This window comes from Schistocerca gregaria, unplaced genomic scaffold (genome assembly GCF_023897955.1).
Source record: "Schistocerca gregaria isolate iqSchGreg1 unplaced genomic scaffold, iqSchGreg1.2 ptg000885l, whole genome shotgun sequence".
NCBI lineage: Eukaryota > Metazoa > Arthropoda > Insecta > Orthoptera > Acrididae > Schistocerca > Schistocerca gregaria.
Window position 1 is genome coordinate 27,083 of NW_026062246.1, and position 19,865 is coordinate 46,947.

Here is a 19,865-nt window from a genome sequence, read left to right on the forward strand (position 1 = left end):
TAACAGAAAAAATGAGCCAGCAAGTGCAGACTCTCTACCACTAGTATTTGCTACTTGCCGAGATACCAGAAGGTTTGGCCATCATGTGCCTCGGTAGCGCAGTAGGCAGCGCGTAAGTCTCATAATCTTAAGGTCGTGAGTTCGATCCTCACCCGGGGCATTTAATTTACTTCCGTTCACAGCTAAATTGACGGCTCTGGGGTTGCGAAGGAGCAAAACAGCTTGTAGTTTGTTATCCATAAGGCTTCAACAACTCAGCGTGAAAATGCTTACTTCCCGTTATTACTACTTGCAGTTCTTTTGTGAAATTTTCAAGAAAAAATGTACTAGTAATAAAACTGAATTTCGTATGATATAACATGTAAAGTCACACAGTGTATGACCTGCTATATAATGACAGGCTGCAGGTCTTTACTTGCGAAATAAGTAAATAAATATTACTACTCACAGCTTTGCTTTTCCTCCTACCCCTGTAACAACGAGGCCAAAAGCAACGGACTGTGACTTTTGCCATGCGCGCCTCGGCATGGGAGAGCGAAAAGATGCTCGCAAACAGGGAAAGTGCGACACGGAAAGCCAGTGGAGGGGGTGTAAACCCCAAAAATAAGCGTGCGCGTCCGGTGTGGTCTAGTGGCTAGGATACCTGGCTTTCACCCAGGAGGCCCGGGTTCGATTCCCGGTACCGGAATGTAATTTTTTCGGAACAAATCACGACAAGTTTGGACCCTGCGAAATGCTGTTTCACGTCCTCCTCGCGTTATAGCTACTGGTTCATAAGCGTGAGCTGAAAACAGTCGAGAGAAACGGGCACGCAATGAAATTACTACGAGCAGCGGAATAAAGGGAGAAGAGACCCTGGTCCACTGTTGGACTGCTACCATAGAAATGTTACCTGTAAATACGCAGAGCCACTCCCTCTAAGCGCTGGAAGACAGAGTGCACCGAGGCCCGTTAGCTCAGTTGGTTAGAGCGTCGTGCTAATAACGCGAAGGTCGTGGGTTCGATCCCCCCACGGGCCACTTCGATTTTACTACTTCAAAAAGGCAACGCCGATTTCCCCGGGCAAGTATGGTGACAAAGAAATCGTCACATTGTGTGGGAGCTGATAGGGGACCCGAAAGCGACTTGTCGGGACGCGCTAAAACACTTCACAGGTCACAGCACGCTGAACACACAGTTTGTCGTCCGATCACCGCTACTGCGCGACGCTGGGCGTTGTCAGTGCTTGGGCGGGTGACCGCCTGCGAACACAGGGCGCTGCCGACAGTTTCAATTCGTATTTCTCTTTTCTCGTCGGTTTCGGAGCTGCAGCGCTATTCGGTCTAGGGCACTGGCGCCACGTTTTGCCTCTCGGTATGCCAAGTCGCGCCGTGCGGCCACAGTGAAATGAAGGAGCGTGTTGTAAAATTTTCAACAAAGAAAAAAAGAAATGTGCTAGTAATAAAACTGAATTTGTCTGACAGAACATGTAAAATCACACAATGCACGATAACAGGCAGCAGGTCTTTACTTGAGGCATAAGTAATGTTGTGCCCGCCTCGCCATACCTCTCTCAGTCGTTTCGCGTGCTTGTCCTTCTGATATAGGCCGATTGGAGAGCGTCAGCTCTCGCGTCAGCCGAGCAAAGTCGAGACAAGTCGAGACTCAAGCGGAATCGACGCACACAATATAGGGTGGCCTGCAGCCAGTAAGAGGAGGAAAGAAACATTAATTTAATGACGCGTGGCAAAAGTACTCATACGCAGAAGTAAAATGCAGGCTGCGGTGGCCGGGAATCGAACCCGGATCAACTGCTTGGAAGGCAACTATGCTGACCATTACACCACCACCGCACGGTTTTCTTCCGCGCACGCCGCGCTGTGTCTGCTTCCCGCCTGTCGGCGGCGGCTGAAGGTGGTCGCAGCAGCAGGCGCATTACGGGGTAGGCGAGCGCATCCAGACAGCGTCTCTACGCACATTTCGCGTCCTTTGGCAAGAGTCGTCGCGTGCGTGCGCCGCAACACTACTTAGACGATCGCGTTCGGGCGTCATTTTTAAGCAGTGCAGCGCAGGATTCAGCGTTTGTAGCATTCTCTCGAGAGGATGCCACGGCGCTGGACGGCAGTCCCACTTTCCCTTCAGACGTCTGCCGCGGAGAGCACAAGGAAGCTGCAAACTAGCTGAGCATCGGTGGTTCAGTGGTAGAATGCTCGCCTGCCACGCGGGCGGCCCGGGTTCGATTCCCGGCCGATGCATCATTTTGTTTTTTCCCCGATAGTGGAGCTGCGTGTCCTTCGCACTCGAAGTGCGTGGGCCACGAGAATGAACCGCGGGATTCCGTGTGGAAACAACCAAACACGCAGCGCGCACGTCTTCTCGTTTGGACTCCTGCGTGCTATTGTGCATACTGGCGTCGGCCTATCATCGCAAGTTGCCTGCAGCGCCGGGAATGCACGTGTAGTAACAGAAAAAATGAGCCAGCAAGTGCAGACTCTCTACCACTAGTATTTGCTACTTGCCGAGATACCAGAAGGTTTGGCCATCATGTGCCTCGGTAGCGCAGTAGGCAGCGCGTAAGTCTCATAATCTTAAGGTCGTGAGTTCGATCCTCACCCGGGGCATTTAATTTACTTCCGTTCACAGCTAAATTGACGGCTCTGGGGTTGCGAAGGAGCAAAACAGCTTGTAGTTTGTTATCCATAAGGCTTCAACAACTCAGCGTGAAAATGCTTACTTCCCGTTATTACTACTTGCAGTTCTTTTGTGAAATTTTCAAGAAAAAATGTACTAGTAATAAAACTGAATTTCGTATGATATAACATGTAAAGTCACACAGTGTATGACCTGCTATATAATGACAGGCTGCAGGTCTTTACTTGCGAAATAAGTAAATAAATATTACTACTCACAGCTTTGCTTTTCCTCCTACCCCTGTAACAACGAGGCCAAAAGCAACGGACTGTGACTTTTGCCATGCGCGCCTCGGCATGGGAGAGCGAAAAGATGCTCGCAAACAGGGAAAGTGCGACACGGAAAGCCAGTGGAGGGGGTGTAAACCCCAAAAATAAGCGTGCGCGTCCGGTGTGGTCTAGTGGCTAGGATACCTGGCTTTCACCCAGGAGGCCCGGGTTCGATTCCCGGTACCGGAATGTAATTTTTTCGGAACAAATCACGACAAGTTTGGACCCTGCGAAATGCTGTTTCACGTCCTCCTCGCGTTATAGCTACTGGTTCATAAGCGTGAGCTGAAAACAGTCGAGAGAAACGGGCACGCAATGAAATTACTACGAGCAGCGGAATAAAGGGAGAAGAGACCCTGGTCCACTGTTGGACTGCTACCATAGAAATGTTACCTGTAAATACGCAGAGCCACTCCCTCTAAGCGCTGGAAGACAGAGTGCACCGAGGCCCGTTAGCTCAGTTGGTTAGAGCGTCGTGCTAATAACGCGAAGGTCGTGGGTTCGATCCCCCCACGGGCCACTTCGATTTTACTACTTCAAAAAGGCAACGCCGATTTCCCCGGGCAAGTATGGTGACAAAGAAATCGTCACATTGTGTGGGAGCTGATAGGGGACCCGAAAGCGACTTGTCGGGACGCGCTAAAACACTTCACAGGTCACAGCACGCTGAACACACAGTTTGTCGTCCGATCACCGCTACTGCGCGACGCTGGGCGTTGTCAGTGCTTGGGCGGGTGACCGCCTGCGAACACAGGGCGCTGCCGACAGTTTCAATTCGTATTTCTCTTTTCTCGTCGGTTTCGGAGCTGCAGCGCTATTCGGTCTAGGGCACTGGCGCCACGTTTTGCCTCTCGGTATGCCAAGTCGCGCCGTGCGGCCACAGTGAAATGAAGGAGCGTGTTGTAAAATTTTCAACAAAGAAAAAAAGAAATGTGCTAGTAATAAAACTGAATTTGTCTGACAGAACATGTAAAATCACACAATGCACGATAACAGGCAGCAGGTCTTTACTTGAGGCATAAGTAATGTTGTGCCCGCCTCGCCATACCTCTCTCAGTCGTTTCGCGTGCTTGTCCTTCTGATATAGGCCGATTGGAGAGCGTCAGCTCTCGCGTCAGCCGAGCAAAGTCGAGACAAGTCGAGACTCAAGCGGAATCGACGCACACAATATAGGGTGGCCTGCAGCCAGTAAGAGGAGGAAAGAAACATTAATTTAATGACGCGTGGCAAAAGTACTCATACGCAGAAGTAAAACGCAGGCTGCGGTGGCCGGGAATCGAACCCGGATCAACTGCTTGGAAGGCAACTATGCTGACCATTACACCACCACCGCACGGTTTTCTTCCGCGCACGCCGCGCTGTGTCTGCTTCCCGCCTGTCGGCGGCGGCTGAAGGTGGTCGCAGCAGCAGGCGCATTACGGGGTAGGCGAGCGCATCCAGACAGCGTCTCTACGCACATTTCGCGTCCTTTGGCAAGAGTCGTCGCGTGCGTGCGCCGCAACACTACTTAGACGATCGCGTTCGGGCGTCATTTTTAAGCAGTGCAGCGCAGGATTCAGCGTTTGTAGCATTCTCTCGAGAGGATGCCACGGCGCTGGACGGCAGTCCCACTTTCCCTTCAGACGTCTGCCGCGGAGAGCACAAGGAAGCTGCAAACTAGCTGAGCATCGGTGGTTCAGTGGTAGAATGCTCGCCTGCCACGCGGGCGGCCCGGGTTCGATTCCCGGCCGATGCATCATTTTGTTTTTTCCCCGATAGTGGAGCTGCGTGTCCTTCGCACTCGAAGTGCGTGGGCCACGAGAATGAACCGCGGGATTCCGTGTGGAAACAACCAAACACGCAGCGCGCACGTCTTCTCGTTTGGACTCCTGCGTGCTATTTTGCATACTGGCGTCGGCCTATCATCGCAAGTTGCCTGCAGCGCCGGGAATGCACGTGTAGTAACAGAAAAAATGAGCCAGCAAGTGCAGACTCTCTACCACTAGTATTTGCTACTTGCCGAGATACCAGAAGGTTTGGCCATCATGTGCCTCGGTAGCGCAGTAGGCAGCGCGTAAGTCTCATAATCTTAAGGTCGTGAGTTCGATCCTCACCCGGGGCATTTAATTTACTTCCGTTCACAGCTAAATTGACGGCTCTGGGGTTGCGAAGGAGCAAAACAGCTTGTAGTTTGTTATCCATAAGGCTTCAACAACTCAGCGTGAAAATGCTTACTTCCCGTTATTACTACTTGCAGTTCTTTTGTGAAATTTTCAAGAAAAAATGTACTAGTAATAAAACTGAATTTCGTATGATATAACATGTAAAGTCACACAGTGTATGACCTGCTATATAATGACAGGCTGCAGGTCTTTACTTGCGAAATAAGTAAATAAATATTACTACTCACAGCTTTGCTTTTCCTCCTACCCCTGTAACAACGAGGCCAAAAGCAACGGACTGTGACTTTTGCCATGCGCGCCTCGGCATGGGAGAGCGAAAAGATGCTCGCAAACAGGGAAAGTGCGACACGGAAAGCCAGTGGAGGGGGTGTAAACCCCAAAAATAAGCGTGCGCGTCCGGTGTGGTCTAGTGGCTAGGATACCTGGCTTTCACCCAGGAGGCCCGGGTTCGATTCCCGGTACCGGAATGTAATTTTTTCGGAACAAATCACGACAAGTTTGGACCCTGCGAAATGCTGTTTCACGTCCTCCTCGCGTTATAGCTACTGGTTCATAAGCGTGAGCTGAAAACAGTCGAGAGAAACGGGCACGCAATGAAATTACTACGAGCAGCGGAATAAAGGGAGAAGAGACCCTGGTCCACTGTTGGACTGCTACCATAGAAATGTTACCTGTAAATACGCAGAGCCACTCCCTCTAAGCGCTGGAAGACAGAGTGCACCGAGGCCCGTTAGCTCAGTTGGTTAGAGCGTCGTGCTAATAACGCGAAGGTCGTGGGTTCGATCCCCCCACGGGCCACTTCGATTTTACTACTTCAAAAAGGCAACGCCGATTTCCCCGGGCAAGTATGGTGACAAAGAAATCGTCACATTGTGTGGGAGCTGATAGGGGACCCGAAAGCGACTTGTCGGGACGCGCTAAAACACTTCACAGGTCACAGCACGCTGAACACACAGTTTGTCGTCCGATCACCGCTACTGCGCGACGCTGGGCGTTGTCAGTGCTTGGGCGGGTGACCGCCTGCGAACACAGGGCGCTGCCGACAGTTTCAATTCGTATTTCTCTTTTCTCGTCGGTTTCGGAGCTGCAGCGCTATTCGGTCTAGGGCACTGGCGCCACGTTTTGCCTCTCGGTATGCCAAGTCGCGCCGTGCGGCCACAGTGAAATGAAGGAGCGTGTTGTAAAATTTTCAACAAAGAAAAAAAGAAATGTGCTAGTAATAAAACTGAATTTGTCTGACAGAACATGTAAAATCACACAATGCACGATAACAGGCAGCAGGTCTTTACTTGAGGCATAAGTAATGTTGTGCCCGCCTCGCCATACCTCTCTCAGTCGTTTCGCGTGCTTGTCCTTCTGATATAGGCCGATTGGAGAGCGTCAGCTCTCGCGTCAGCCGAGCAAAGTCGAGACAAGTCGAGACTCAAGCGGAATCGACGCACACAATATAGGGTGGCCTGCAGCCAGTAAGAGGAGGAAAGAAACATTAATTTAATGACGCGTGGCAAAAGTACTCATACGCAGAAGTAAAACGCAGGCTGCGGTGGCCGGGAATCGAACCCGGATCAACTGCTTGGAAGGCAACTATGCTGACCATTACACCACCACCGCACGGTTTTCTTCCGCGCACGCCGCGCTGTGTCTGCTTCCCGCCTGTCGGCGGCGGCTGAAGGTGGTCGCAGCAGCAGGCGCATTACGGGGTAGGCGAGCGCATCCAGACAGCGTCTCTACGCACATTTCGCGTCCTTTGGCAAGAGTCGTCGCGTGCGTGCGCCGCAACACTACTTAGACGATCGCGTTCGGGCGTCATTTTTAAGCAGTGCAGCGCAGGATTCAGCGTTTGTAGCATTCTCTCGAGAGGATGCCACGGCGCTGGACGGCAGTCCCACTTTCCCTTCAGACGTCTGCCGCGGAGAGCACAAGGAAGCTGCAAACTAGCTGAGCATCGGTGGTTCAGTGGTAGAATGCTCGCCTGCCACGCGGGCGGCCCGGGTTCGATTCCCGGCCGATGCATCATTTTGTTTTTTCCCCGATAGTGGAGCTGCGTGTCCTTCGCACTCGAAGTGCGTGGGCCACGAGAATGAACCGCGGGATTCCGTGTGGAAACAACCAAACACGCAGCGCGCACGTCTTCTCGTTTGGACTCCTGCGTGCTATTTTGCATACTGGCGTCGGCCTATCATCGCAAGTTGCCTGCAGCGCCGGGAATGCACGTGTAGTAACAGAAAAAATGAGCCAGCAAGTGCAGACTCTCTACCACTAGTATTTGCTACTTGCCGAGATACCAGAAGGTTTGGCCATCACGTGCCTCGGTAGCGCAGTAGGCAGCGCGTAAGTCTCATAATCTTAAGGTCGTGAGTTCGATCCTCACCCGGGGCATTTAATTTACTTCCGTTCACAGCTAAATTGACGGCTCTGGGGTTGCGAAGGAGCAAAACAGCTTGTAGTTTGTTATCCATAAGGCTTCAACAACTCAGCGTGAAAATGCTTACTTCCCGTTATTACTACTTGCAATTCTTTTGTGAAATTTTCAAGAAAAAATGTACTAGTAATAAAACTGAATTTCGTATGATATAACATGTAAAGTCACACAGTGTATGACCTGCTATATAATGACAGGCTGCAGGTCTTTACTTGCGAAATAAGTAAATAAATATTACTACTCACAGCTTTGCTTTTCCTCCTACCCCTGTAACAACGAGGCCAAAAGCAACGGACTGTGACTTTTGCCATGCGCGCCTCGGCATGGGAGAGCGAAAAGATGCTCGCAAACAGGGAAAGTGCGACACGGAAAGCCAGTGGAGGGGGTGTAAACCCCAAAAATAAGCGTGCGCGTCCGGTGTGGTCTAGTGGCTAGGATACCTGGCTTTCACCCAGGAGGCCCGGGTTCGATTCCCGGTACCGGAATGTAATTTTTTCGGAACAAATCACGACAAGTTTGGACCCTGCGAAATGCTGTTTCACGTCCTCCTCGCGTTATAGCTACTGGTTCATAAGCGTGAGCTGAAAACAGTCGAGAGAAACGGGCACGCAATGAAATTACTACGAGCAGCGGAATAAAGGGAGAAGAGACCCTGGTCCACTGTTGGACTGCTACCATAGAAATGTTACCTGTAAATACGCAGAGCCACTCCCTCTAAGCGCTGGAAGACAGAGTGCACCGAGGCCCGTTAGCTCAGTTGGTTAGAGCGTCGTGCTAATAACGCGAAGGTCGTGGGTTCGATCCCCCCACGGGCCACTTCGATTTTACTACTTCAAAAAGGCAACGCCGATTTCCCCGGGCAAGTATGGTGACAAAGAAATCGTCACATTGTGTGGGAGCTGATAGGGGACCCGAAAGCGACTTGTCGGGACGCGCTAAAACACTTCACAGGTCACAGCACGCTGAACACACAGTTTGTCGTCCGATCACCGCTACTGCGCGACGCTGGGCGTTGTCAGTGCTTGGGCGGGTGACCGCCTGCGAACACAGGGCGCTGCCGACAGTTTCAATTCGTATTTCTCTTTTCTCGTCGGTTTCGGAGCTGCAGCGCTATTCGGTCTAGGGCACTGGCGCCACGTTTTGCCTCTCGGTATGCCAAGTCGCGCCGTGCGGCCACAGTGAAATGAAGGAGCGTGTTGTAAAATTTTCAACAAAGAAAAAAAGAAATGTGCTAGTAATAAAACTGAATTTGTCTGACAGAACATGTAAAATCACACAATGCACGATAACAGGCAGCAGGTCTTTACTTGAGGCATAAGTAATGTTGTGCCCGCCTCGCCATACCTCTCTCAGTCGTTTCGCGTGCTTGTCCTTCTGATATAGGCCGATTGGAGAGCGTCAGCTCTCGCGTCAGCCGAGCAAAGTCGAGACAAGTCGAGACTCAAGCGGAATCGACGCACACAATATAGGGTGGCCTGCAGCCAGTAAGAGGAGGAAAGAAACATTAATTTAATGACGCGTGGCAAAAGTACTCATACGCAGAAGTAAAACGCAGGCTGCGGTGGCCGGGAATCGAACCCGGATCAACTGCTTGGAAGGCAACTATGCTGACCATTACACCACCACCGCACGGTTTTCTTCCGCGCACGCCGCGCTGTGTCTGCTTCCCGCCTGTCGGCGGCGGCTGAAGGTGGTCGCAGCAGCAGGCGCATTACGGGGTAGGCGAGCGCATCCAGACAGCGTCTCTACGCACATTTCGCGTCCTTTGGCAAGAGTCGTCGCGTGCGTGCGCCGCAACACTACTTAGACGATCGCGTTCGGGCGTCATTTTTAAGCAGTGCAGCGCAGGATTCAGCGTTTGTAGCATTCTCTCGAGAGGATGCCACGGCGCTGGACGGCAGTCCCACTTTCCCTTCAGACGTCTGCCGCGGAGAGCACAAGGAAGCTGCAAACTAGCTGAGCATCGGTGGTTCAGTGGTAGAATGCTCGCCTGCCACGCGGGCGGCCCGGGTTCGATTCCCGGCCGATGCATCATTTTGTTTTTTCCCCGATAGTGGAGCTGCGTGTCCTTCGCACTCGAAGTGCGTGGGCCACGAGAATGAACCGCGGGATTCCGTGTGGAAACAACCAAACACGCAGCGCGCACGTCTTCTCGTTTGGACTCCTGCGTGCTATTGTGCATACTGGCGTCGGCCTATCATCGCAAGTTGCCTGCAGCGCCGGGAATGCACGTGTAGTAACAGAAAAAATGAGCCAGCAAGTGCAGACTCTCTACCACTAGTATTTGCTACTTGCCGAGATACCAGAAGGTTTGGCCATCACGTGCCTCGGTAGCGCAGTAGGCAGCGCGTAAGTCTCATAATCTTAAGGTCGTGAGTTCGATCCTCACCCGGGGCATTTAATTTACTTCCGTTCACAGCTAAATTGACGGCTCTGGGGTTGCGAAGGAGCAAAACAGCTTGTAGTTTGTTATCCATAAGGCTTCAACAACTCAGCGTGAAAATGCTTACTTCCCGTTATTACTACTTGCAGTTCTTTTGTGAAATTTTCAAGAAAAAATGTACTAGTAATAAAACTGAATTTCGTATGATATAACATGTAAAGTCACACAGTGTATGACCTGCTATATAATGACAGGCTGCAGGTCTTTACTTGCGAAATAAGTAAATAAATATTACTACTCACAGCTTTGCTTTTCCTCCTACCCCTGTAACAACGAGGCCAAAAGCAACGGACTGTGACTTTTGCCATGCGCGCCTCGGCATGGGAGAGCGAAAAGATGCTCGCAAACAGGGAAAGTGCGACACGGAAAGCCAGTGGAGGGGGTGTAAACCCCAAAAATAAGCGTGCGCGTCCGGTGTGGTCTAGTGGCTAGGATACCTGGCTTTCACCCAGGAGGCCCGGGTTCGATTCCCGGTACCGGAATGTAATTTTTTCGGAACAAATCACGACAAGTTTGGACCCTGCGAAATGCTGTTTCACGTCCTCCTCGCGTTATAGCTACTGGTTCATAAGCGTGAGCTGAAAACAGTCGAGAGAAACGGGCACGCAATGAAATTACTACGAGCAGCGGAATAAAGGGAGAAGAGACCCTGGTCCACTGTTGGACTGCTACCATAGAAATGTTACCTGTAAATACGCAGAGCCACTCCCTCTAAGCGCTGGAAGACAGAGTGCACCGAGGCCCGTTAGCTCAGTTGGTTAGAGCGTCGTGCTAATAACGCGAAGGTCGTGGGTTCGATCCCCCCACGGGCCACTTCGATTTTACTACTTCAAAAAGGCAACGCCGATTTCCCCGGGCAAGTATGGTGACAAAGAAATCGTCACATTGTGTGGGAGCTGATAGGGGACCCGAAAGCGACTTGTCGGGACGCGCTAAAACACTTCACAGGTCACAGCACGCTGAACACACAGTTTGTCGTCCGATCACCGCTACTGCGCGACGCTGGGCGTTGTCAGTGCTTGGGCGGGTGACCGCCTGCGAACACAGGGCGCTGCCGACAGTTTCAATTCGTATTTCTCTTTTCTCGTCGGTTTCGGAGCTGCAGCGCTATTCGGTCTAGGGCACTGGCGCCACGTTTTGCCTCTCGGTATGCCAAGTCGCGCCGTGCGGCCACAGTGAAATGAAGGAGCGTGTTGTAAAATTTTCAACAAAGAAAAAAAGAAATGTGCTAGTAATAAAACTGAATTTGTCTGACAGAACATGTAAAATCACACAATGCACGATAACAGGCAGCAGGTCTTTACTTGAGGCATAAGTAATGTTGTGCCCGCCTCGCCATACCTCTCTCAGTCGTTTCGCGTGCTTGTCCTTCTGATATAGGCCGATTGGAGAGCGTCAGCTCTCGCGTCAGCCGAGCAAAGTCGAGACAAGTCGAGACTCAAGCGGAATCGACGCACACAATATAGGGTGGCCTGCAGCCAGTAAGAGGAGGAAAGAAACATTAATTTAATGACGCGTGGCAAAAGTACTCATACGCAGAAGTAAAACGCAGGCTGCGGTGGCCGGGAATCGAACCCGGATCAACTGCTTGGAAGGCAACTATGCTGACCATTACACCACCACCGCACGGTTTTCTTCCGCGCACGCCGCGCTGTGTCTGCTTCCCGCCTGTCGGCGGCGGCTGAAGGTGGTCGCAGCAGCAGGCGCATTACGGGGTAGGCGAGCGCATCCAGACAGCGTCTCTACGCACATTTCGCGTCCTTTGGCAAGAGTCGTCGCGTGCGTGCGCCGCAACACTACTTAGACGATCGCGTTCGGGCGTCATTTTTAAGCAGTGCAGCGCAGGATTCAGCGTTTGTAGCATTCTCTCGAGAGGATGCCACGGCGCTGGACGGCAGTCCCACTTTCCCTTCAGACGTCTGCCGCGGAGAGCACAAGGAAGCTGCAAACTAGCTGAGCATCGGTGGTTCAGTGGTAGAATGCTCGCCTGCCACGCGGGCGGCCCGGGTTCGATTCCCGGCCGATGCATCATTTTGTTTTTTCCCCGATAGTGGAGCTGCGTGTCCTTCGCACTCGAAGTGCGTGGGCCACGAGAATGAACCGCGGGATTCCGTGTGGAAACAACCAAACACGCAGCGCGCACGTCTTCTCGTTTGGACTCCTGCGTGCTATTGTGCATACTGGCGTCGGCCTATCATCGCAAGTTGCCTGCAGCGCCGGGAATGCACGTGTAGTAACAGAAAAAATGAGCCAGCAAGTGCAGACTCTCTACCACTAGTATTTGCTACTTGCCGAGATACCAGAAGGTTTGGCCATCACGTGCCTCGGTAGCGCAGTAGGCAGCGCGTAAGTCTCATAATCTTAAGGTCGTGAGTTCGATCCTCACCCGGGGCATTTAATTTACTTCCGTTCACAGCTAAATTGACGGCTCTGGGGTTGCGAAGGAGCAAAACAGCTTGTAGTTTGTTATCCATAAGGCTTCAACAACTCAGCGTGAAAATGCTTACTTCCCGTTATTACTACTTGCAGTTCTTTTGTGAAATTTTCAAGAAAAAATGTACTAGTAATAAAACTGAATTTCGTATGATATAACATGTAAAGTCACACAGTGTATGACCTGCTATATAATGACAGGCTGCAGGTCTTTACTTGCGAAATAAGTAAATAAATATTACTACTCACAGCTTTGCTTTTCCTCCTACCCCTGTAACAACGAGGCCAAAAGCAACGGACTGTGACTTTTGCCATGCGCGCCTCGGCATGGGAGAGCGAAAAGATGCTCGCAAACAGGGAAAGTGCGACACGGAAAGCCAGTGGAGGGGGTGTAAACCCCAAAAATAAGCGTGCGCGTCCGGTGTGGTCTAGTGGCTAGGATACCTGGCTTTCACCCAGGAGGCCCGGGTTCGATTCCCGGTACCGGAATGTAATTTTTTCGGAACAAATCACGACAAGTTTGGACCCTGCGAAATGCTGTTTCACGTCCTCCTCGCGTTATAGCTACTGGTTCATAAGCGTGAGCTGAAAACAGTCGAGAGAAACGGGCACGCAATGAAATTACTACGAGCAGCGGAATAAAGGGAGAAGAGACCCTGGTCCACTGTTGGACTGCTACCATAGAAATGTTACCTGTAAATACGCAGAGCCACTCCCTCTAAGCGCTGGAAGACAGAGTGCACCGAGGCCCGTTAGCTCAGTTGGTTAGAGCGTCGTGCTAATAACGCGAAGGTCGTGGGTTCGATCCCCCCACGGGCCACTTCGATTTTACTACTTCAAAAAGGCAACGCCGATTTCCCCGGGCAAGTATGGTGACAAAGAAATCGTCACATTGTGTGGGAGCTGATAGGGGACCCGAAAGCGACTTGTCGGGACGCGCTAAAACACTTCACAGGTCACAGCACGCTGAACACACAGTTTGTCGTCCGATCACCGCTACTGCGCGACGCTGGGCGTTGTCAGTGCTTGGGCGGGTGACCGCCTGCGAACACAGGGCGCTGCCGACAGTTTCAATTCGTATTTCTCTTTTCTCGTCGGTTTCGGAGCTGCAGCGCTATTCGGTCTAGGGCACTGGCGCCACGTTTTGCCTCTCGGTATGCCAAGTCGCGCCGTGCGGCCACAGTGAAATGAAGGAGCGTGTTGTAAAATTTTCAACAAAGAAAAAAAGAAATGTGCTAGTAATAAAACTGAATTTGTCTGACAGAACATGTAAAATCACACAATGCACGATAACAGGCAGCAGGTCTTTACTTGAGGCATAAGTAATGTTGTGCCCGCCTCGCCATACCTCTCTCAGTCGTTTCGCGTGCTTGTCCTTCTGATATAGGCCGATTGGAGAGCGTCAGCTCTCGCGTCAGCCGAGCAAAGTCGAGACAAGTCGAGACTCAAGCGGAATCGACGCACACAATATAGGGTGGCCTGCAGCCAGTAAGAGGAGGAAAGAAACATTAATTTAATGACGCGTGGCAAAAGTACTCATACGCAGAAGTAAAACGCAGGCTGCGGTGGCCGGGAATCGAACCCGGATCAACTGCTTGGAAGGCAACTATGCTGACCATTACACCACCACCGCACGGTTTTCTTCCGCGCACGCCGCGCTGTGTCTGCTTCCCGCCTGTCGGCGGCGGCTGAAGGTGGTCGCAGCAGCAGGCGCATTACGGGGTAGGCGAGCGCATCCAGACAGCGTCTCTACGCACATTTCGCGTCCTTTGGCAAGAGTCGTCGCGTGCGTGCGCCGCAACACTACTTAGACGATCGCGTTCGGGCGTCATTTTTAAGCAGTGCAGCGCAGGATTCAGCGTTTGTAGCATTCTCTCGAGAGGATGCCACGGCGCTGGACGGCAGTCCCACTTTCCCTTCAGACGTCTGCCGCGGAGAGCACAAGGAAGCTGCAAACTAGCTGAGCATCGGTGGTTCAGTGGTAGAATGCTCGCCTGCCACGCGGGCGGCCCGGGTTCGATTCCCGGCCGATGCATCATTTTGTTTTTTCCCCGATAGTGGAGCTGCGTGTCCTTCGCACTCGAAGTGCGTGGGCCACGAGAATGAACCGCGGGATTCCGTGTGGAAACAACCAAACACGCAGCGCGCACGTCTTCTCGTTTGGACTCCTGCGTGCTATTTTGCATACTGGCGTCGGCCTATCATCGCAAGTTGCCTGCAGCGCCGGGAATGCACGTGTAGTAACAGAAAAAATGAGCCAGCAAGTGCAGACTCTCTACCACTAGTATTTGCTACTTGCCGAGATACCAGAAGGTTTGGCCATCACGTGCCTCGGTAGCGCAGTAGGCAGCGCGTAAGTCTCATAATCTTAAGGTCGTGAGTTCGATCCTCACCCGGGGCATTTAATTTACTTCCGTTCACGGCTAAATTGACGGCTCTGGGGTTGCGAAGGAGCAAAACAGCTTGTAGTTTGTTATCCATAAGGCTTCAACAACTCAGCGTGAAAATGCTTACTTCCCGTTATTACTACTTGCAGTTCTTTTGTGAAATTTTCAAGAAAAAATGTACTAGTAATAAAACTGAATTTCGTATGATATAACATGTAAAGTCACACAGTGTATGACCTGCTATATAATGACAGGCTGCAGGTCTTTACTTGCGAAATAAGTAAATAAATATTACTACTCACAGCTTTGCTTTTCCTCCTACCCCTGTAACAACGAGGCCAAAAGCAACGGACTGTGACTTTTGCCATGCGCGCCTCGGCATGGGAGAGCGAAAAGATGCTCGCAAACAGGGAAAGTGCGACACGGAAAGCCAGTGGAGGGGGTGTAAACCCCAAAAATAAGCGTGCGCGTCCGGTGTGGTCTAGTGGCTAGGATACCTGGCTTTCACCCAGGAGGCCCGGGTTCGATTCCCGGTACCGGAATGTAATTTTTTCGGAACAAATCACGACAAGTTTGGACCCTGCGAAATGCTGTTTCACGTCCTCCTCGCGTTATAGCTACTGGTTCATAAGCGTGAGCTGAAAACAGTCGAGAGAAACGGGCACGCAATGAAATTACTACGAGCAGCGGAATAAAGGGAGAAGAGACCCTGGTCCACTGTTGGACTGCTACCATAGAAATGTTACCTGTAAATACGCAGAGCCACTCCCTCTAAGCGCTGGAAGACAGAGTGCACCGAGGCCCGTTAGCTCAGTTGGTTAGAGCGTCGTGCTAATAACGCGAAGGTCGTGGGTTCGATCCCCCCACGGGCCACTTCGATTTTACTACTTCAAAAAGGCAACGCCGATTTCCCCGGGCAAGTATGGTGACAAAGAAATCGTCACATTGTGTGGGAGCTGATAGGGGACCCGAAAGCGACTTGTCGGGACGCGCTAAAACACTTCACAGGTCACAGCACGCTGAACACACAGTTTGTCGTCCGATCACCGCTACTGCGCGACGCTGGGCGTTGTCAGTGCTTGGGCGGGTGACCGCCTGCGAACACAGGGCGCTGCCGACAGTTTCAATTCGTATTTCTCTTTTCTCGTCGGTTTCGGAGCTGCAGCGCTATTCGGTCTAGGGCACTGGCGCCACGTTTTGCCTCTCGGTATGCCAAGTCGCGCCGTGCGGCCACAGTGAAATGAAGGAGCGTGTTGTAAAATTTTCAACAAAGAAAAAAAGAAATGTGCTAGTAATAAAACTGAATTTGTCTGACAGAACATGTAAAATCACACAATGCACGATAACAGGCAGCAGGTCTTTACTTGAGGCATAAGTAATGTTGTGCCCGCCTCGCCATACCTCTCTCAGTCGTTTCGCGTGCTTGTCCTTCTGATATAGGCCGATTGGAGAGCGTCAGCTCTCGCGTCAGCCGAGCAAAGTCGAGACAAGTCGAGACTCAAGCGGAATCGACGCACACAATATAGGGTGGCCTGCAGCCAGTAAGAGGAGGAAAGAAACATTAATTTAATGACGCGTGGCAAAAGTACTCATACGCAGAAGTAAAACGCAGGCTGCGGTGGCCGGGAATCGAACCCGGATCAACTGCTTGGAAGGCAACTATGCTGACCATTACACCACCACCGCACGGTTTTCTTCCGCGCACGCCGCGCTGTGTCTGCTTCCCGCCTGTCGGCGGCGGCTGAAGGTGGTCGCAGCAGCAGGCGCATTACGGGGTAGGCGAGCGCATCCAGACAGCGTCTCTACGCACATTTCGCGTCCTTTGGCAAGAGTCGTCGCGTGCGTGCGCCGCAACACTACTTAGACGATCGCGTTCGGGCGTCATTTTTAAGCAGTGCAGCGCAGGATTCAGCGTTTGTAGCATTCTCTCGAGAGGATGCCACGGCGCTGGACGGCAGTCCCACTTTCCCTTCAGACGTCTGCCGCGGAGAGCACAAGGAAGCTGCAAACTAGCTGAGCATCGGTGGTTCAGTGGTAGAATGCTCGCCTGCCACGCGGGCGGCCCGGGTTCGATTCCCGGCCGATGCATCATTTTGTTTTTTCCCCGATAGTGGAGCTGCGTGTCCTTCGCACTCGAAGTGCGTGGGCCACGAGAATGAACCGCGGGATTCCGTGTGGAAACAACCAAACACGCAGCGCGCACGTCTTCTCGTTTGGACTCCTGCGTGCTATTGTGCATACTGGCGTCGGCCTATCATCGCAAGTTGCCTGCAGCGCCGGGAATGCACGTGTAGTAACAGAAAAAATGAGCCAGCAAGTGCAGACTCTCTACCACTAGTATTTGCTACTTGCCGAGATACCAGAAGGTTTGGCCATCACGTGCCTCGGTAGCGCAGTAGGCAGCGCGTAAGTCTCATAATCTTAAGGTCGTGAGTTCGATCCTCACTCGGGGCATTTAATTTACTTCCGTTCACAGCTAAATTGACGGCTCTGGGGTTGCGAAGGAGCAAAACAGCTTGTAGTTTGTTATCCATAAGGCTTCAACAACTCAGCGTGAAAATGCTTACTTCCCGTTATTACTACTTGCAGTTCTTTTGTGAAATTTTCAAGAAAAAATGTACTAGTAATAAAACTGAATTTCGTATGATATAACATGTAAAGTCACACAGTGTATGACCTGCTATATAATGACAGGCTGCAGGTCTTTACTTGCGAAATAAGTAAATAAATATTACTACTCACAGCTTTGCTTTTCCTCCTACCCCTGTAACAACGAGGCCAAAAGCAACGGACTGTGACTTTTGCCATGCGCGCCTCGGCATGGGAGAGCGAAAAGATGCTCGCAAACAGGGAAAGTGCGACACGGAAAGCCAGTGGAGGGGGTGTAAACCCCAAAAATAAGCGTGCGCGTCCGGTGTGGTCTAGTGGCTAGGATACCTGGCTTTCACCCAGGAGGCCCGGGTTCGATTCCCGGTACCGGAATGTAATTTTTTCGGAACAAATCACGACAAGTTTGGACCCTGCGAAATGCTGTTTCACGTCCTCCTCGCGTTATAGCTACTGGTTCATAAGCGTGAGCTGAAAACAGTCGAGAGAAACGGGCACGCAATGAAATTACTACGAGCAGCGGAATAAAGGGAGAAGAGACCCTGGTCCACTGTTGGACTGCTACCATAGAAATGTTACCTGTAAATACGCAGAGCCACTCCCTCTAAGCGCTGGAAGACAGAGTGCACCGAGGCCCGTTAGCTCAGTTGGTTAGAGCGTCGTGCTAATAACGCGAAGGTCGTGGGTTCGATCCCCCCACGGGCCACTTCGATTTTACTACTTCAAAAAGGCAACGCCGATTTCCCCGGGCAAGTATGGTGACAAAGAAATCGTCACATTGTGTGGGAGCTGATAGGGGACCCGAAAGCGACTTGTCGGGACGCGCTAAAACACTTCACAGGTCACAGCACGCTGAACACACAGTTTGTCGTCCGATCACCGCTACTGCGCGACGCTGGGCGTTGTCAGTGCTTGGGCGGGTGACCGCCTGCGAACACAGGGCGCTGCCGACAGTTTCAATTCGTATTTCTCTTTTCTCGTCGGTTTCGGAGCTGCAGCGCTATTCGGTCTAGGGCACTGGCGCCACGTTTTGCCTCTCGGTATGCCAAGTCGCGCCGTGCGGCCACAGTGAAATGAAGGAGCGTGTTGTAAAATTTTCAACAAAGAAAAAAAAGAAATGTGCTAGTAATAAAACTGAATTTGTCTGACAGAACATGTAAAATCACACAATGCACGATAACAGGCAGCAGGTCTTTACTTGAGGCATAAGTAATGTTGTGCCCGCCTCGCCATACCTCTCTCAGTCGTTTCGCGTGCTTGTCCTTCTGATATAGGCCGATTGGAGAGCGTCAGCTCTCGCGTCAGCCGAGACAAGTCGAGACTCAAGCGGAATCGACGCACACAATATAGGGTGGCCTGCAGCCAGTAAGAGGAGGAAAGAAACATTAATTTAATGACGCGTGGCAAAAGTACTCATACGCAGAAGTAAAACGCAGGCTGCGGTGGCCGGGAATCGAACCCGGATCAACTGCTTGGAAGGCAACTATGCTGACCATTACACCACCACCGCACGGTTTTCTTCCGCGCACGCCGCGCTGTGTCTGCTTCCCGCCTGTCGGCGGCGGCTGAAGGTGGTCGCAGCAGCAGGCGCATTACGGGGTAGGCGAGCGCATCCAGACAGCGTCTCTACGCACATTTCGCGTCCTTTGGCAAGAGTCGTCGCGTGCGTGCGCCGCAACACTACTTAGACGATCGCGTTCGGGCGTCATTTTTAAGCAGTGCAGCGCAGGATTCAGCGTTTGTAGCATTCTCTCGAGAGGATGCCACGGCGCTGGACGGCAGTCCCACTTTCCCTTCAGACGTCTGCCGCGGAGAGCACAAGGAAGCTGCAAACTAGCTGAGCATCGGTGGTTCAGTGGTAGAATGCTCGCCTGCCACGCGGGCGGCCCGGGTTCGATTCCCGGCCGATGCATCATTTTGTTTTTTCCCCGATAGTGGAGCTGCGTGTCCTTCGCACTCGAAGTGCGTGGGCCACGAGAATGAACCGCGGGATTCCGTGTGGAAACAACCAAACACGCAGCGCGCACGTCTTCTCGTTTGGACTCCTGCGTGCTATTGTGCATACTGGCGTCGGCCTATCATCGCAAGTTGCCTGCAGCGCCGGGAATGCACGTGTAGTAACAGAAAAAATGAGCCAGCAAGTGCAGACTCTCTACCACTAGTATTTGCTACTTGCCGAGATACCAGAAGGTTTGGCCATCACGTGCCTCGGTAGCGCAGTAGGCAGCGCGTAAGTCTCATAATCTTAAGGTCGTGAGTTCGATCCTCACTCGGGGCATTTAATTTACTTCCGTTCACAGCTAAATTGACGGCTCTGGGGTTGCGAAGGAGCAAAACAGCTTGTAGTTTGTTATCCATAAGGCTTCAACAACTCAGCGTGAAAATGCTTACTTCCCGTTATTACTACTTGCAGTTCTTTTGTGAAATTTTCAAGAAAAAATGTACTAGTAATAAAACTGAATTTCGTATGAT

At 51.7% G+C, this 19,865-nt stretch overlaps 41 non-coding genes across 41 annotated transcripts; 33 read left to right on the forward strand and 8 right to left on the reverse strand.

Annotated features, from left to right (window-relative positions):
- The first annotated feature begins 87 nt into the window (after positions 1-87).
- On the forward strand, positions 88-160 carry Trnam-cau (transfer RNA methionine (anticodon CAU)). The gene has a single exon. It is a non-coding gene; the product is annotated as a tRNA-Met (tRNA).
- Positions 161-616: 456 nt separating this feature from the next.
- Positions 617-688, forward strand: Trnae-uuc (transfer RNA glutamic acid (anticodon UUC)). The gene has a single exon. It is a non-coding gene; the product is annotated as a tRNA-Glu (tRNA).
- A 257-nt stretch (positions 689-945) lies between these two features.
- Trnai-aau (transfer RNA isoleucine (anticodon AAU)) lies at positions 946-1,019 on the forward strand. Its single transcript has one exon. It is a non-coding gene; the product is annotated as a tRNA-Ile (tRNA).
- Positions 1,020-1,760: 741 nt separating this feature from the next.
- Trnag-ucc (transfer RNA glycine (anticodon UCC)) lies at positions 1,761-1,832 on the reverse strand. Its single transcript has one exon. It is a non-coding gene; the product is annotated as a tRNA-Gly (tRNA).
- A 331-nt stretch (positions 1,833-2,163) lies between these two features.
- Positions 2,164-2,234, forward strand: Trnag-gcc (transfer RNA glycine (anticodon GCC)). The gene has a single exon. It is a non-coding gene; the product is annotated as a tRNA-Gly (tRNA).
- Positions 2,235-2,527: 293 nt separating this feature from the next.
- On the forward strand, positions 2,528-2,600 carry Trnam-cau (transfer RNA methionine (anticodon CAU)). The gene has a single exon. It is a non-coding gene; the product is annotated as a tRNA-Met (tRNA).
- A 456-nt stretch (positions 2,601-3,056) lies between these two features.
- Trnae-uuc (transfer RNA glutamic acid (anticodon UUC)) lies at positions 3,057-3,128 on the forward strand. The gene has a single exon. It is a non-coding gene; the product is annotated as a tRNA-Glu (tRNA).
- Positions 3,129-3,385: 257 nt separating this feature from the next.
- Trnai-aau (transfer RNA isoleucine (anticodon AAU)) lies at positions 3,386-3,459 on the forward strand. Its single transcript has one exon. It is a non-coding gene; the product is annotated as a tRNA-Ile (tRNA).
- A 741-nt stretch (positions 3,460-4,200) lies between these two features.
- Trnag-ucc (transfer RNA glycine (anticodon UCC)) lies at positions 4,201-4,272 on the reverse strand. Its single transcript has one exon. It is a non-coding gene; the product is annotated as a tRNA-Gly (tRNA).
- Positions 4,273-4,603: 331 nt separating this feature from the next.
- Positions 4,604-4,674, forward strand: Trnag-gcc (transfer RNA glycine (anticodon GCC)). Its single transcript has one exon. It is a non-coding gene; the product is annotated as a tRNA-Gly (tRNA).
- Positions 4,675-4,967: 293 nt separating this feature from the next.
- On the forward strand, positions 4,968-5,040 carry Trnam-cau (transfer RNA methionine (anticodon CAU)). Its single transcript has one exon. It is a non-coding gene; the product is annotated as a tRNA-Met (tRNA).
- A 456-nt stretch (positions 5,041-5,496) lies between these two features.
- Trnae-uuc (transfer RNA glutamic acid (anticodon UUC)) lies at positions 5,497-5,568 on the forward strand. Its single transcript has one exon. It is a non-coding gene; the product is annotated as a tRNA-Glu (tRNA).
- A 257-nt stretch (positions 5,569-5,825) lies between these two features.
- Positions 5,826-5,899, forward strand: Trnai-aau (transfer RNA isoleucine (anticodon AAU)). The gene has a single exon. It is a non-coding gene; the product is annotated as a tRNA-Ile (tRNA).
- Positions 5,900-6,640: 741 nt separating this feature from the next.
- On the reverse strand, positions 6,641-6,712 carry Trnag-ucc (transfer RNA glycine (anticodon UCC)). Its single transcript has one exon. It is a non-coding gene; the product is annotated as a tRNA-Gly (tRNA).
- Positions 6,713-7,043: 331 nt separating this feature from the next.
- Positions 7,044-7,114, forward strand: Trnag-gcc (transfer RNA glycine (anticodon GCC)). Its single transcript has one exon. It is a non-coding gene; the product is annotated as a tRNA-Gly (tRNA).
- Positions 7,115-7,407: 293 nt separating this feature from the next.
- Positions 7,408-7,480, forward strand: Trnam-cau (transfer RNA methionine (anticodon CAU)). The gene has a single exon. It is a non-coding gene; the product is annotated as a tRNA-Met (tRNA).
- Positions 7,481-7,936: 456 nt separating this feature from the next.
- On the forward strand, positions 7,937-8,008 carry Trnae-uuc (transfer RNA glutamic acid (anticodon UUC)). Its single transcript has one exon. It is a non-coding gene; the product is annotated as a tRNA-Glu (tRNA).
- Positions 8,009-8,265: 257 nt separating this feature from the next.
- Trnai-aau (transfer RNA isoleucine (anticodon AAU)) lies at positions 8,266-8,339 on the forward strand. Its single transcript has one exon. It is a non-coding gene; the product is annotated as a tRNA-Ile (tRNA).
- Positions 8,340-9,080: 741 nt separating this feature from the next.
- On the reverse strand, positions 9,081-9,152 carry Trnag-ucc (transfer RNA glycine (anticodon UCC)). The gene has a single exon. It is a non-coding gene; the product is annotated as a tRNA-Gly (tRNA).
- Positions 9,153-9,483: 331 nt separating this feature from the next.
- On the forward strand, positions 9,484-9,554 carry Trnag-gcc (transfer RNA glycine (anticodon GCC)). Its single transcript has one exon. It is a non-coding gene; the product is annotated as a tRNA-Gly (tRNA).
- Positions 9,555-9,847: 293 nt separating this feature from the next.
- On the forward strand, positions 9,848-9,920 carry Trnam-cau (transfer RNA methionine (anticodon CAU)). The gene has a single exon. It is a non-coding gene; the product is annotated as a tRNA-Met (tRNA).
- Positions 9,921-10,376: 456 nt separating this feature from the next.
- On the forward strand, positions 10,377-10,448 carry Trnae-uuc (transfer RNA glutamic acid (anticodon UUC)). Its single transcript has one exon. It is a non-coding gene; the product is annotated as a tRNA-Glu (tRNA).
- Positions 10,449-10,705: 257 nt separating this feature from the next.
- Trnai-aau (transfer RNA isoleucine (anticodon AAU)) lies at positions 10,706-10,779 on the forward strand. The gene has a single exon. It is a non-coding gene; the product is annotated as a tRNA-Ile (tRNA).
- A 741-nt stretch (positions 10,780-11,520) lies between these two features.
- On the reverse strand, positions 11,521-11,592 carry Trnag-ucc (transfer RNA glycine (anticodon UCC)). The gene has a single exon. It is a non-coding gene; the product is annotated as a tRNA-Gly (tRNA).
- Positions 11,593-11,923: 331 nt separating this feature from the next.
- Positions 11,924-11,994, forward strand: Trnag-gcc (transfer RNA glycine (anticodon GCC)). Its single transcript has one exon. It is a non-coding gene; the product is annotated as a tRNA-Gly (tRNA).
- A 293-nt stretch (positions 11,995-12,287) lies between these two features.
- Trnam-cau (transfer RNA methionine (anticodon CAU)) lies at positions 12,288-12,360 on the forward strand. Its single transcript has one exon. It is a non-coding gene; the product is annotated as a tRNA-Met (tRNA).
- A 456-nt stretch (positions 12,361-12,816) lies between these two features.
- Trnae-uuc (transfer RNA glutamic acid (anticodon UUC)) lies at positions 12,817-12,888 on the forward strand. Its single transcript has one exon. It is a non-coding gene; the product is annotated as a tRNA-Glu (tRNA).
- A 257-nt stretch (positions 12,889-13,145) lies between these two features.
- Positions 13,146-13,219, forward strand: Trnai-aau (transfer RNA isoleucine (anticodon AAU)). The gene has a single exon. It is a non-coding gene; the product is annotated as a tRNA-Ile (tRNA).
- A 741-nt stretch (positions 13,220-13,960) lies between these two features.
- Positions 13,961-14,032, reverse strand: Trnag-ucc (transfer RNA glycine (anticodon UCC)). The gene has a single exon. It is a non-coding gene; the product is annotated as a tRNA-Gly (tRNA).
- Positions 14,033-14,363: 331 nt separating this feature from the next.
- On the forward strand, positions 14,364-14,434 carry Trnag-gcc (transfer RNA glycine (anticodon GCC)). The gene has a single exon. It is a non-coding gene; the product is annotated as a tRNA-Gly (tRNA).
- Positions 14,435-14,727: 293 nt separating this feature from the next.
- On the forward strand, positions 14,728-14,800 carry Trnam-cau (transfer RNA methionine (anticodon CAU)). Its single transcript has one exon. It is a non-coding gene; the product is annotated as a tRNA-Met (tRNA).
- A 456-nt stretch (positions 14,801-15,256) lies between these two features.
- Positions 15,257-15,328, forward strand: Trnae-uuc (transfer RNA glutamic acid (anticodon UUC)). Its single transcript has one exon. It is a non-coding gene; the product is annotated as a tRNA-Glu (tRNA).
- Positions 15,329-15,585: 257 nt separating this feature from the next.
- Trnai-aau (transfer RNA isoleucine (anticodon AAU)) lies at positions 15,586-15,659 on the forward strand. The gene has a single exon. It is a non-coding gene; the product is annotated as a tRNA-Ile (tRNA).
- A 741-nt stretch (positions 15,660-16,400) lies between these two features.
- Trnag-ucc (transfer RNA glycine (anticodon UCC)) lies at positions 16,401-16,472 on the reverse strand. The gene has a single exon. It is a non-coding gene; the product is annotated as a tRNA-Gly (tRNA).
- A 331-nt stretch (positions 16,473-16,803) lies between these two features.
- Trnag-gcc (transfer RNA glycine (anticodon GCC)) lies at positions 16,804-16,874 on the forward strand. The gene has a single exon. It is a non-coding gene; the product is annotated as a tRNA-Gly (tRNA).
- A 293-nt stretch (positions 16,875-17,167) lies between these two features.
- Trnam-cau (transfer RNA methionine (anticodon CAU)) lies at positions 17,168-17,240 on the forward strand. Its single transcript has one exon. It is a non-coding gene; the product is annotated as a tRNA-Met (tRNA).
- A 456-nt stretch (positions 17,241-17,696) lies between these two features.
- Trnae-uuc (transfer RNA glutamic acid (anticodon UUC)) lies at positions 17,697-17,768 on the forward strand. Its single transcript has one exon. It is a non-coding gene; the product is annotated as a tRNA-Glu (tRNA).
- A 257-nt stretch (positions 17,769-18,025) lies between these two features.
- On the forward strand, positions 18,026-18,099 carry Trnai-aau (transfer RNA isoleucine (anticodon AAU)). Its single transcript has one exon. It is a non-coding gene; the product is annotated as a tRNA-Ile (tRNA).
- Positions 18,100-18,831: 732 nt separating this feature from the next.
- Positions 18,832-18,903, reverse strand: Trnag-ucc (transfer RNA glycine (anticodon UCC)). The gene has a single exon. It is a non-coding gene; the product is annotated as a tRNA-Gly (tRNA).
- A 331-nt stretch (positions 18,904-19,234) lies between these two features.
- Trnag-gcc (transfer RNA glycine (anticodon GCC)) lies at positions 19,235-19,305 on the forward strand. Its single transcript has one exon. It is a non-coding gene; the product is annotated as a tRNA-Gly (tRNA).
- A 293-nt stretch (positions 19,306-19,598) lies between these two features.
- Positions 19,599-19,671, forward strand: Trnam-cau (transfer RNA methionine (anticodon CAU)). Its single transcript has one exon. It is a non-coding gene; the product is annotated as a tRNA-Met (tRNA).
- Positions 19,672-19,865: the final 194 nt, after the last annotated feature.